The sequence below is a fragment of the Ctenopharyngodon idella genome, chromosome 15 (assembly GCF_019924925.1).
Source record: "Ctenopharyngodon idella isolate HZGC_01 chromosome 15, HZGC01, whole genome shotgun sequence".
NCBI lineage: Eukaryota > Metazoa > Chordata > Actinopteri > Cypriniformes > Xenocyprididae > Ctenopharyngodon > Ctenopharyngodon idella.
The window spans coordinates 30,638,083-30,653,367 of NC_067234.1; positions in this window are offsets into that span (position 1 = coordinate 30,638,083).

Genomic DNA, 15,285 nt, shown 5'->3' on the forward strand with positions numbered 1-15,285 from the left:
GACCTGTTTCTTGGTCACCGGCCGTTCTGCATTCTTAATGGCCTCCACTTTCCTCACCTGTGGACGTATTACGCCATGACCCAGCACATACACTAGGTATTGTGTCTCAGTCCTAGCTAGGGTGCATTTGTCTGTGCGGATGGTTAGACCAGCATTCTTAATTCTCAACAGCACGTCCTTCAGATGACCCAGACACTCCTGCCAATTTTGACTGAAAATGATGTCATCTAAGTATGCAGCAGCAAACTTCTCATTCCCATGGAGGATCTGGTCCATCATCCTTTGGAAGGTAACTGGAGCTCCATGAAGCCCAAAGGGAAGGACACAGAACTGAAAATGTTCAAAGGGTGTTTTAAATACAGTCATCTCCTTAGTCTCTGGACTTAGTGGGACCTGCCAATATCCTTTGCAGAGGTCAAGTGTGGTGAGATACTTTGCTCTTCCAAGACTCTCCACTAACTCGTCCACCCATGGCATGGGATACGGGTCAAATTTGCTCACACTATTGAGCTTGCGGAAGTCCAGACAGAATCGAGGACTGCCATCCTTCTTAGGCACTAGAACAATTGGATTGCTCCATTCACTGGTTGAAGGTTCGATCACACCAAGACTCTGCATGGTCTCCAACTCTTCCTTCATAATTGGCAGAAGTCTCTCTGCGACCCGAAATACTGGCTGACGAATGGGTTTGGGATCTTTGAGAGTGATGTGATGGTGGATCACGCCTGTTCTGCCAGGTGTCTCCATAAAGAGTTGGGCTTGGAGGCACTGTAGAAGTTCCTGCCGTTGTCCCTCTTCCAGGTACTCAAGGTTCAGCTGACTGTTGCCCTGACAACCAGGCGGGTATTGTTCCTCCATTTCCTCCTCTCCCTCCATGGATCCCACAATCAAGGCTGTTGCTGTTCCAGCTACTTCCTCCAGTAAAGATTATGCTGTTTATATTTTACATTTGACTATTTCATTTCTGTAGCAGGCAGTTAGATGAAAATAAAAGCACCGGTTTTTTTTTTTTTTTTTTTTTTTTTTCTATTGTATTTGCCCTATTGTTTACCTTTTTTTTTTTATTGTATTACTTACTGTTTACTTATTTTCAATAAAATTTAAGGACTTTTTTTTAACCGTTTTTTTAGTTACCCTAGTAGTCTGCTGTGGTATTGAAATTGGTATTGAGAATAGTGAAATTTCGCTGATAGTCTAAAATGTAGATGTCATAGCAACCTTATTTCCAGCAAATGTATACTTGATATACAGTATATCATTTTTATAAAAAAAATATTCATATAAGGTTTTTGTCATAGTTCAAAACAAGTTCAAAACAAGACTGCAAGACTGCGTATTTGTACCGAACTGTTTCGGTACAGGGCTTTCGATACGGTGCACATTGAACTTCTGTGCTGCCGCTTCGCACCTGGACTGTTTGTATGTTTTTTGCTACATGTTTTTCCACAGTTCTGTCCGGGTTATTTTTATCAGAATTCTGTCTGGATTACTCCATTTCTCACTGCTGATCTTTGAACTGGACTGTTGTCACTATCAAACTCCTGTTGTCTGTGAGCTTGCCACCGGGCTGCTGCGAGCCCTCTACCCTGTTAACGTCTCCACCACGTTCGGCTCTGCTGATGGATGAGTTACCGCTCTCTCAGTCGGTTGTGCTGTTCGTTTAAAGCTTGCTATCTGGGTGTGTTGTCTCTTATTTAGTCTGCTGTTTTTTGTGAAGTGGCGTTCAGGGTCTGGCTAACGTGGTTTTCGCCTGTGATTGGCTCGCATTTGCTCAGTACTAACTCAGGCAAAAGTTTTTCTTTTTTCTTCTCTTATCTGCCTCATTTTTTATCTCACTTCCGTAATGGATATTGGATATTTACCATCACAGCTAAGGGCCTTGAATTGCCACCCGCGTCTTGATTCTGTGATGTATGAATGCTGCCGGAGTCTAGGGATTCTCCGGCGCCCACGATACATACAACGCTCACAGCGTGTCTTCAGGAGTATCTTTTGCTCTAAGCCTGATGCCCTTCCGTTTGTTTGTTTGTTTGTTTTATTTATAGAGCACAATTAAAACAACACCAGGTTGACCAATGTGCTGTACAATAGTAACTAGTAAAAGGGAGACCAACAGCATAGAAGGAAAAGGAGAAATAAATAAATAAGCAAATAAAACAAACATCATAGCCAAGAAACCCACTTTGTTCACTCAATGTGTTGAGCCAAATGCCAACTCTAATAAATACAATTTCAGATTTCTTTTAAAAGAACCCAATGTAGGTAAAAGTCTAAGATATAAAGGCAAGCTATTCCAACGCTTTGGAGCCACCACTGAAAATGCCCGGTCACCACTCCTTTTTAATCTAGTCCTAGGGACATCTAGAATCATCTGGTTTGATGACCTTAGATTCCTTTGAGGTTTATGTAAACGCAAAAGATCATTTAAATAAGAGGGAGCCAAATTGTGTAGGACTTTATATACTAAGATAAGTAATTTAAAATTGACCCTGTAGTGAATTGGAAGCCAATGCAACATAGCTAAAATAGGTGTTATATGCTGGTGTTTACGAACACCCTTCAGCAATCTAGCAGCGGCATTCTGCACCAACTGCAAGCGAGTTAACAGTGATTGGCTCACACCTGCATACAAAGAATTACAGTAATCCAATCTTACAGAAATAAAAGCATGAATAAGCTTTTCAAGATTGCTAGATGACAGAAACGTTTTAACCTTAGCTAATAATCTCAACTGAAAGAAACAAGACTTAACCACTGAGTTGATCTGTTTATCAAATTTCAGAGAGACATCGAACTGAACCCCAAGATTTTTAACGACCGATTTACAGAAAGGAGTCAAGTTCCCCAAATCAGAGAGGACTTGAGACTCAGGGTTTCCGAACCAAATGACCTCGGTCTTACTTTCATTTAAATTTAAAAAGTTTGCGTACATCCATAGTTTAACTTCATGCAAGCAATTTAGTAGAGATGTAATTGTCCTCTTATCCTGTTTCCGTAGAAGTAGATACACTTGAGTATCATCAGCAAAACAATGAAAAGAAACTCCATGCTTTTTAAAAATAGAACCTAAGGGCAGCATGTACAGCAAGAACAAAACTGGACCAAGAATTGAACCCTGGGGAACACCACAATTCAATGGAGCAGATTTTGAATAAGACTGACTGATGTTAATGCTTCTGTGCATCTGGACTAACCATAGATTGCTTGGTGACTTCAATATTCATGTCGATACTGTTTGCTCTAACACTAATCAATTACTGTCAGTTTTTGAATGTTTTAATCTGACTCAGCATGTTCATTTTCCTACCCATACTCATGGTCATATCCTTGATCTGATATGTACATCAAGGGTTGATATCTCTTCCATCTCTTCTTCTGACACTGGTATCTCTGATCACAAACTTCTTGATTTTAGCTTAAGTCTGCCTATGCGTAAAAAATTCCTTAAGACTGTTATTTCATACTGCAATCTGAAAGCTATTGATACTGCATCATTCTGTCCCTCTATTGTTTCTTCGAACCTCTCTGATGTCTTTGATATTTCTTCTCCCTCCGTGATATTATCTAACTATCACTATCACTATCTTACAGTAGCATGCTCCTATTAAGACCAGAAGTGTCCCTTCATCCCATTCTTCTCCTTGGTATACCCCTGAGCTCCGTATTCTTAAGGCTACTGGTAGACATCTTGAGCGTCTCTACAGAAAAAACGGTCTTACTGTACATGATTAAGCTTTTCTTGATCATCTCAAAATATACAAATCTGCTCTCATCTTGGCTCGCTCTAATTTTGTCTCTGCCACAATTAATGCTTTTGGCCTGTTACTTGATTTATTATTTAATACAATAAATAAGCTTTCTAAACCTCCATCCCGGGATGCCCTAGCTTCTAATGAGCTTTGCTGTTCTCTTCTGGATTATTTGCTTGAAAAGACAGATGCCGTCCACCAATGCTTCTCTACTGATACAAAGCTCAGCTATCCACCAAATCTATCCAGTCAGTCTCTGTCTTGTTTTTCTTTGACAACCCCATCTTCTGTCTCTAAGTTAATCTTGAAATCTAACTCTTCATCCTGTCAACTTGATCCTTCTCCTACTTCTCTCCTGAAACTTTGCCATTCTTCCATCTCTGCACCTATCTCTCACTTCATCAATACATCTCTTACCTCTGCTTCATTTCCTCTGCCACTCAAAACTGCTGCAGTTACCCCTGTTCTCAAGAAACCCAACCTCGACCCCTCAGTTCTATCTTATTACCGTCCTATTTCAAATTTACCCTTCATAGCTAAATTACTGGAAAGCACTGTTGCTTCCCAACTCCAGTCTTTTCTAGTTGAAAATAAAATCTTTGATCCCTTTCAATCTGGTTTTCGCCCCCTCCATAGTACTGAAACTGCACTTGTAAAGGTAGTGAATGGTCTACTGCTTTCTGGTGACTCTGGTTCTCTGTCTATACTTCTGCTACTTGACCTCAGCTCTGCCTTCGATACCGTATCCCATGAATTACTTATTTCTCGTCTCTCAGATTTGGGTATTTCTGGTACTACTCTTTCTTGGTTTTCTTCCTATCTCTCTGACAGACAATTCTACATCTCAGTTAAGGATTTTCATTAACATGGACAAAACTGAGATTATTTTTATTGAAACTCCCTCACTTACCTGCAATATTTCTACCAATTTCACCTGTGAGATTGCTGGTTCTCACATCAAATCATCTAGTACTGTTAAAAATTTTGGTGTAATCTTCCATTTTCTTTCAGTCTCATATTACCTCTATTACCAAATCTGCATTCTTTCATCTATGTTGCATTGCCCAACTCTGTCCCTTCATCAGTACCAAAGACGCTGAAACTGTCATCCATGCATTTGTCTCACCACGCCTTGATTACTGTAATGCCTTTTTCATTGGTGTACCTGCCAGCTCCATCTCCAGATTACAATACATTCAAAACTCTGCTGCTAGAATACTCACCAATACCAAGTGTTCTGCTCATATCACCCCAATTTTGTATGATCTCCACAGTTGCCTACCGTATTCAAAATTCTCCTGCTCACTTTTAAATCTTTGTATGGCTTGGCTCCCCCTTATCTTTGTAACATGCTCATCCCCTACACCCCGACTCGCTCACTACGTTTCTCTGACTCTGGCCTTCTCGTTGTCCCTCGGCATCACCTCTCTTCAATGTGGGGCAGATCATTCAGTGCTATCGCACCCAAACTCTGGAATTCTCTCCCCCGCTCACTCTGTTGTGTTAATAAAACCTCAAAATTTAAATTATTACTCAAAACTCACTTGTTTTCTGAATGTTATACCTCTGATTTGATGGATTGATTGCTCTGCTTAATTAACTAATAGCTCTCTGAATGTTATGTTATGTCTCTTACATCCTGTTTTTTATTTTATTGTGCTTGACTCTATTCTTCTGTATGCTTCCCTGTCCATATAATGTTCCTTTACTGTATCTTCAAACTATTGTTTTTCATCATTCATCTACTCGTATTATCTCTTCCCTGTTAAATGTACATTGTAAAGTGTCCTTGAGCCCTGGAAAGGCTCATAAATAAAACTAATTATTATTATTATTATTATATAACTAGTTCTTCCAGTGTTTTATCATTGGATTGATATGGTAAAATCAATGCCTTTACAGTATACAATCGCTGAGCTTCGGAAGCCTCTGGACCGGAACTGAAGTTCTGTTATGGTAATGGGCGTTTTGCTGTCCTCATGTGCTATAAGCGGTAGACCAATCACAAGAGAATGTGCCATCTGGCCAATCAGAGCAGAGCAGGCTCACGGAAAGGAGGGATTTAGAGAGGCTGAAGCATCAGATGAGTCGTTTGAGCATCTGTGAATAATGTTGTAACGTGCAATGTAAATTATGAGAAACTGAAAGTGTTTTTTGACCTTTGATGCATGTAAACCTGTTGTAAGGGGCCTCCTAAACAAAATTAGGAACCTTTAAAATAGCATAATAGGGGCACTTTAACAATTTGAAAGCAAAGCATAACAACCATAATAATTTGCACGGTTTGATGTGATCCGAGCTAAGCAATCCTTAGATTTAATCACCATTGGCTGCATTTATTGTATTGGCTGATTTATTGCAATGCTTTTTTCTCAGTTAGTCAGAACAAAAGTGGCAGATATGTTACTTACTTGTTCAGATGACATTTTCTGGTGAAAATTCTTATTTTGGTCATACTTCCAAGACTACAATCTGTGATTCCTAAGTATCCACACCGATGTGGTGAGTGACAGCATACATTCGATTCATCCGCCCTGACGAGCCGTGCCGAGGCATAACCCACTTAAAGATGATAATTCCGCAAATAACTGCAATTGCAGGTTTTAAACAGAGATGGCGACAAAGAGGCCATTTTCAGATCTCTCCAGAGATGTTCAATCGGGTTCAAGTCTGGGCTTTGGCTGGGCCACTCAAGGACATTCACAGAGTTGTCCTGTAGCCACTCCTTTGTTATCTTAGCTGTGTGTTTAGGGTCGTTGTCCTGTTGGGAGATGAACCTTCGCCCCAGTCTGAGGTCCAGAGCGCTCTGGAGAAGTTTTCATCAAGGATGTCTCTGTACAATGCTGCATTCATCTTTCCCTCAATCCTGACTAGTCTCCCAGTTCCTGCCACTGAAAAACATCCCCAGAGCATGATGCTGCCACAACCACGCTTCACTGTAGGGATGGTATTGGCCAGGTGATGAGTGGTGCCTGGTTTCCTCCAGACATGACGCTTGGTATTCAGGCCAAAGAGTTCAATCTTTGTTTCATCAGACCAGAGAATTTTGTTTCTCATGGTCTGAGAGTCCTCCAGGCGGTCTGACATTTGCCTTTTACTGAGGAAAAGTTTTTGTTATGTTTGTGTGTTACGTCCTTTTTGATGTTTTGGTTTGTTTGGCTAGGGGAAATTTTAGAAGTAACACTTGATAAGATTGTGTGTGCATATACGTGAGTGGTTAAAAGGCTGAAGGACTAAAAAAAACTCTGTGTAAGGTGTTTATTGCTCAGAGGTGCATAGTGCTCAAGTGAAAGAGTGTAGTCAAACAATATTTACAGTATTTACAATATACAGAAAAACAAATAACAGTTAACAACAAAAAAAAAACCCAGAGGTGGCAAGGGGAGCTCGAGAGATGCCAAATCAAAGAAATAAATAAAACAAAACACAGCTAACTATTTTAACAAACTAAACTAACTACCCAAAAGAAAATGTAGAAAGAAAAGGTCTTCGGCGTAGAAACGCCCTAACTAAACTACTCTGTCTAACCCAAAAAGCGGAAAAAACATACAGTGGGTGGCACTCTCTCCTAAACTAGTGTGTCTAATACAGAAAAGGAAATGTCCTACGTGTGCACAATGTCGTGCGACTTACCCCACACTTTCCCAGCCTCACACACAACGTGATGACTGGAAAGACTGACAGTAAAACGCAACTGTACACTGTACAAACAAAATCAACAAAGGACTCTTCAAACAGGTAATAAACACACATACAATTTACAATAAACAGTATCAGGACAAAAAACAGCGCAATAAACCATCCACAAGCAAACAACCAAATAGCAAAGTCGAGTTGAGCAAAACAGCTGGAGACGCGGGGGAGATTCGGGGTTTTAACCGGGGCGTTGAAAGATGATTGGCAGCGTGAACCGGGGACGTCATCAGAGTGGCAGGCCGATGGACCAATGGGATCTGGAACACACAAGACAAGACTACCACACATACATAAACATGATGCACACGCAGCGTAACATTGTGTTTTTTGGAGATTACCGTTGTGGTGAAGTGTTGAGCTTGTGCTTGGGTTGAGGACCTGCTAACAATAATTGTTTTTTTTTTATATAATAAAGCAACCACTATGATAGCCTAGTACTTTGGATCAAACCAGTATCATTTCTAGACTGCCAACACTGATTATCACGTGTAAATAGTTACGTTTAGTTTGTTGCTATGTAAAGGACAAAACAAAAGCATTAACAATCATAGGATTATATATATATATATATATATATATATATATAATATATTTCCACAGCTGATGTATTTTGCTTCCTTTAAAAGAACTGTCTCTTGTTTAGTAAAGTATTTTTTGTTTGTTTTTTTGTTTGTTTGTTTGTTTTTTGTTTTGTATTTTTTTATAATTCAAATCCCTTAAAGGGGGATTTGAAGCAGTTTTACTCACCACCTGTGGTTCCGACTCATGACCGGGATCATTACCGCCGTGACCGCTCCATCTTTCAGTTTCAAATGATCTGTAAATCCAGCTTAGAACTGGGCCTTGTTTATGAAACCATAAGCGCCGATCCCGAGGGCTTGAACAGCCACGGAAAAACATGAGATATTCTCCATTCATTTTAACCAATAAAAACGTAATTGCAACTATCAGTTTCTATGGATATTTTAATGACAAATATTGAGAGTACACCAATGAAATGCGTGAGCACAAAACTCTCAGCTCCACTTAATGCTGGGTTCTTTGGGAAGCAAGGTTATCTTTCCCTCACAACCAAAAACACACTTCTTTGGTGACATTGTTGAAGTCCTGTGACCTGTGCAGCGCTGCCGACAACTTCCGTAAAGCTGAACGCGCGCCTTTCCGGGAGAAGTGCCCATACAAGGAATTCCGCCCCCGTTTACGTCACTCAGGCCCATACCATACAGGATTTGGAAGAGTATTTTTGGCACAGAAATACTCCGTCATACGTCCAACTCATGTTTTGAAACTTTGGCCATGTTTAGCATGATAATCAAACTCTTTAACGGTGCAAATAAGTCAGAATGCATGAAATAGCATTATACCCCCCCCCCTTTAAGGGATTTTTTGGCTGCATAAATTGAGTCAAACAGAACCAGGAACACTTCCCAGAAACATCCAATGTATGTACATCATAAGAGAAATGGCATGTACGCTAATATTAGTCTGGCTGTCGTGATGTATCCCAATCTTCAAGCAGAAGGAACTGGATGAAATATTCTGCATGTTATCAATGACTCGTGATGCAGACTGGAATCATAATCACACCATATTGGTTTGTTTGGCCAGAGGAGAACTGGCCCCCCGACTGTCACACTCTCACAACACATGAACTTTCAGTTTGTTTGTTTTCATCTGTCACTTGTGCTCTTTTGTTCTAGTTTCCCGCCACAATCTGTCACCATGGACACTAATCTCATTATCACAGCTGTTAGTCATTTTAGTTAATCGTCTGTGTATATTAGTTCAGTTCTGTTGGTGTGTCTTTGTCGGGTCTCGTATCTTACTTGTGTTGAGTTGTGTGCCTACCTGAATTCTGTACTCTCCCATTGGATTATCAAGTAAAGACTTATTTGTGAATTATCTTCTTCGTCATGTGTGTGTATATACAACCAGCATGTTACACCGACTGAGCCTGTTTTCACCCAAGGTTTTTTTTTTTCTCTCCATTTCTGTCATTGACGGAGTTTGGGTTCTTCGCCACTGTCGCCTCTGGCATGCTTAGTTGGGGACACTTAATATTCAGGAATATTATGGATTGTCCAAATATTATTGATCAAAGGACATTTGTTTATGTATATCATTGGTTTGGGCTCAAAATATGTGCAGAGTTTAATGAGTATGAAACCGAATGTCTGACAAATATTAAACTAGCTTTACGACACTGTCAAAATTTTTAATTACTTCAGTACACAAGTGAAGTTTCCAGCTGCATTGTTCAGTTTAGACATATTTCACAAGAAAACATATCTCCACTGTGATTTGAACAGTCAGTGTGGGCCCACTTATCTCACTTATGACACATTTCACATCAAATTCACATCATTTCACACACACACACACACACACACACACACACACACATATATATATATATATATATATATATATATATATATATTATTTTTTTTTATTGGGTGGGGTCTTTTATTTGTGATGTTTGAGTTGAGGGTTTTGCTAGGTGTCACTAGTGTCGCAGAAACTACTTCACCAATGCTGGTGTAGTACAAAATAGAAAAAGAGCTATATGTTGCCAGCTTTCAAATCAGTAAAACACTTCTGGTTACTTAAAGTGTCCGTTTTGTAAACTCAATAGAAATAGAAAGTTCTAAACTCATCAAGTTCTTCACTCATCAATGTGAATTTGTTTCAAAGAATTTGTATGAATTAAGTGTCCCCTACTCAATACAATTAATTAATTTGAGCATTAGTTGATCTCATCTGTGTTCTTCATGAACTAGATCCTCATTTCTGCTGCTACAGTATAAAAGAAAACTGTTACATTTATACAGATAATACTATTTTAAAATACTGTGAAAAAATCAGTATCAACAAACAACACAAACACATGCTGAAGGGGAGATAACCTGCTGAAGGTGAGATAAACTGCTGAAGGTGAGATAAACTGCTCAACACTTCAACCATTAAGGGTCATGGATGTGTTGAATTGATTTGGTGATGGAGAGGATGTTGTTTTGTCAGGGTTTGTGTTTTGTTGGTCGGCTTTAATGTCTGAAAAATAAATGTTAATCACAAAAAAAAAAAAATCTACAATATTTTTCAAGAAAGCATCTATAAGAACCTTAACAAACCAAATGCTGAGGCAATTCCAAATTCCAAAAGCATTTTACAGAGAGAAACTTTAATATATGTGTGTGTGTGTGTGTGTGTGTGTGTGTGTGTGTGTGTGTGTGTGTGTGACTAACAAAAAAGATCAATGCACTCTCCATAACGGGAAATCTGAAGTTCAGCCTTTATATTGCTCTTACGAAAGGTTCCAGTTTACTCCAGTGACTACTTTTGCAGAGTGAGAGGACAGGATAGTGAAAAGCATTACTCAGATTGTGCAGATGAGCCCCCAGACACAAGCCGAGAAATGTTTTATTTAGTACTGCTGTCTTGACTTACTCTGACGATAAAGAAAGTGAGGCACAGGTGTACACCTGGAGAGGTCTTAGTGTCATAAATTTGTAAAGAATGGAACATCTCCCTAATCGTCCTCTGGTTTTTAGTGGTCAATAGTCAACAGGAGATGAGTTGGGAACAAAAGGAACTCCAGAGAGCTGTTTTCTTCCCCAGTTCTGGGTCATTACAGCCATATTCAACAATCCAAAACACATGTTTCATTGTTCTAAAAAATGTTTTCTTGCCCAACACTGGATAAATCTTCATATTTGAGAAAAGTCAGTTGGCCAGACATGGCATTATGACGTACTTTGATTAGAATAAAACATGTTCAAAAAGACTGCATCAAACCCTTTTCCTGATCCAGTCTTGCAGAGCACCCAGCTATCATTCCAAGAAATTATCTGTTTAATTGACACAATGGATGTGCTTGTTATTGCTATGCATTTTATTTTTAATTTAATTCTGAGGAGAATGCTTTGTCTACCCTAGTTTGTTCTCTTTGGCCAACTTGGTGCACTGAATGCAATGTACTGATGTGTTCTATCTTTATTTATATGCTTTATACAATACAGATTGTTTTAAAACAGCTTCACAGTAATAAACAAGAAAATAACTGTGTTAATATAGCAAATTGCCAACTTTAATTTCAGCTGTAAATCAGTTCTAAAGAAGACAATAGGGCCATTGATCAGCTCAATTCAGAGTCAATGGTGATTCAGTTCAGTTTAATGAGTGTTCATTATCTGAATCAAACTTTTGTGATCCCATCCAACAGTGTCAGTACAGTCAGATTGATTATATTTTCTGAATATTAATTGTCTTTTAAGCCCCAACTGAGCAAGCCACAGTGTCAAGGAACCAAAACTCCATCAGGTGACAGTAGTGGAGAAGAAAACTTTGGGAAAAACCAGGCTCAGTCAGGGAGCCAGTTGTTCTCTGGCCTAAATGAACAAACACGGCATGATTTATGATTCCAGGCTGCATCACAAGTCAGTCGTTTTGTGTACTGATATTTTTGAGTAAAGCTTGCTGCTTGGAGACCAGAATTTGGTGAGATGTTCTCAATATGGTGCAAAGAAAAAATACAGGTTTACAAAGGCAGCAAAAGAGGGTTGCATTAATATTGGTTAAAGAAAAAAAAAAAAACACATTGATAGTTCACCTAAAACTGAAGATAGTTTGATGAATGTTGTGATCCAAACAACATTAGACCCCACTGACTTTGAATATTATGGGGGAAAAACATTTGTTCCTGCCATGTCGGAATTACCGTAATTATGAGATTCCGACTTTCACATCCAAATAGAACTTGTAATTGCAACTTGTAAACTCATAATTTTCTGAGAGCTCTGACTTGTACCACGTGTCTCATTTTGAAGTCTGTGTCCTTCATAGGTCACATTTGTCAGCCTCATTAGTCATCGAGGCCGTCTCATTTCAGAAAAGCTAGTGGGACACTCCGAATGCAGACTTTGAATGCATCCTTTTTTCACAGTAATTCGGAAGATGCATAAGGTTTATTTTTTGTTGTTACAGATAACCCACAATTCTTTGTGTCGCCATGAACAAATGCCGTTTATTTGAAAAAAATCTGACAAATTCATGAGTACACAGGAGTGTAAACAGGATAACAAATGTTTAGTAATTTTAAAACATTTAGAACAGTACTTTGCTAGCAATGCAAAAAAAAAAAATAGTTAAATAGAAACCCTATGGTACATTTAGGGGTCACTTTCGTATTTTTTTTCTTTAAGATTTTGGATTTTGAGGAAATTTCAAACAATATTCACATAAATTATGTCAATGAAACTTTTTGTATATTAATTCAAATATTACAAAAAAATTATTTTAAATAATTTGATACTATTAATGAATGAATGTGTAACGATATAGCTGTGATGAATGACTCGCACAACAACAGGAATACAATTACAACAAGCTTTAATATAACACACAGGAATAAGGGTACACAGCCCACAGAAACAGCCACGGTGGTACAGACGGTGGGAGGAGCAGACGCAGGCCGACGTGAACCCAGAGCTCAACATGGACGACATCCCGCAGCAGAGTCGAAGGAGGGAGCAACTACGGAGGTGGATTCGATGCCATGGGGTCGATTGACCATGATGGAGCCGATGGTGGAGGAGGCCAACGCACTGACGAAGAGCTGATGGTCCAGAGTGAGATCGCCAGATTCGGAGGCCATGACAAAGCAGCAGCAATGATCTCCTCGAGGTGGAACTGGGGTACTGGAGACATGAGGCGGAGACAGGGCGACTGAGGTCTGAGGCGGAACCGGCGGGAAGGTAGAGCCAGATGGAGCCGTAGGAGTGGAGAGACGGAGCATTGCGGATAGCTCGTAAGTCCATGGTGTAGACATGCCGACGTCTGACCAAGGTGGAGCCGAAGAATCGAGGGAGCCTGGTGGAGCCGGAAGGTCGATGGTCCCTGGTGGAGCCGAGGGAAGGAGAATTGAAGGCGAAGGAGCCGGGACAATGGTCCGAGGTAGAGAGGCAGGAACAGTGGCTGGAGGCGGAGTCAAAAGATGTGTGCATTCAGGCAGAGCTGGTAAATGGCTGGCCCGAGGTGGATCCACACCATGGAGAGGGGGGTAGTGGAGAGGACGAGGGACTGATGGGGGGCAGCAGGGACTGATCAGAAGGACAGCAGGGACTGATCAGAAGGACAGGCTGAGGTCTGAAGAGGAGGCGGGAGAGGGAGGCTGGGAGGGCATACTGGAAGCACAGAAGAACTATAGCTGAGTGGAATCAGCGGGGGCAGGGGATCAACCTCTTCTGAAAAGACAGATATCTGAACATCATCAGTTGCATCTGGGAGTACATGAAGAGACAGAATCAGTTGAGACTACAGCCTAAATTCATAGAAGAACTGTGGCAATTTCATGATGCTTGAACCTACCTGCAGACTACCTAAAACTATATGCACAAGTGTAAAATTTTTTTAAAGCCAAAGGATGGTCATACCTAATATTGATTTGATAGTTATTAGAAGATAACTCTTCATGGATTTTTTTTTTTTTTCCACTTTACATCATGGCATTTCCTTTGCTTTAACTCCAGCATACCCAGGACTATGCGATGGAAGGATGGATGGATGGATGGATGGACTACAACATTTTTCCTAACACATTTAAAGTAAATTGTTCCAATCATCTTGGCCACTGATGGAAACCCTTACAAAAAAGAAGTTTATTCAAGTGTGCTATTAGTATACTTCTTTTAAACTAAAAATAAGAAAGTATACTTTCAGTCTACTTTTTATGTACTTCACAGAAATATGCTTAAAATTGCACTTAAGTATACTTGACTCGTGCTCACAGAAAAGTGTTTATTTGGTGTATATTTGTACTCAATCTTTTAACCGAGATATACTTAAAAGTCTAATTAAGTATTTTTAAGTATACTTGGCTTATAGTTGTGTTTAATCTCTCTAAACAGATGTTCATAATTCTGAGTATCTGAATTTTTTTGTAGGCTAGTTCACATAGGAATTTACTTCAAATCTACTTTACTCTTTCCCCACTACTGATGGAATTTTCCAGCTATCAGTGTTTTCACGCTGTTACACTATTACACATCTTCTGAAAGAGTACAGAATTTCTGGATCAAAACACAGGTGAAGAAGAAACAGAAACAAGCACATTACAGCACCATTAAGTTATGTGAACTTATTTCTTCTCTTTAACTCCAATTGTCATGACAAATTTTGGGTTTTAAACTCAAGTTTAAAAGTTTTTAAAAATTAAACTTAAAGTAATCCATTGTCTTGACTATTCGTCGGAGTTGAAACAAAGGTTGTATTTAAGTATTTAAAATTAATACCAAAATAGGAACATAGTATTATACTTAAAGTGCAAAAAATATATATATAAATAGTAAACTATAAGTATGATGTTATGTTAACTTAAAGAAAACTTACAAGTATACTTGCAGTGTAAAACTACTAAACTAGTAGTTTACTGAGAGTATACTTCAAAGTGTACTTTCAAATACTAAAAAATGTGCTACATTAAAATAGTTAACTACTAGTATACTTATAAGTTCACTTGTAGTACAGATACAGTACAAATGAGAAACATAGTTGTGAACTAGTTGTGTACTCAGAGTTTACTACTGTTACACTTATAGTAGCCTACACTTAAACATATACTTTTTATATACTAAAAGTGGGCCAATTTAGTCCCAAGCAGTACTGAAATAGTACACTTACAAGTTTACTACTAGTACATGACAGTACCTATACTTACCACATAAAGTATACTTTAAAATGTACTTGAACATTACTTAAGGCGGGTGCACACTGTGCGATTTATAATAGTCCTTTACCATTGTTGCTTGTCAGACTGTACGAACATGATCCTCATGTCACACTG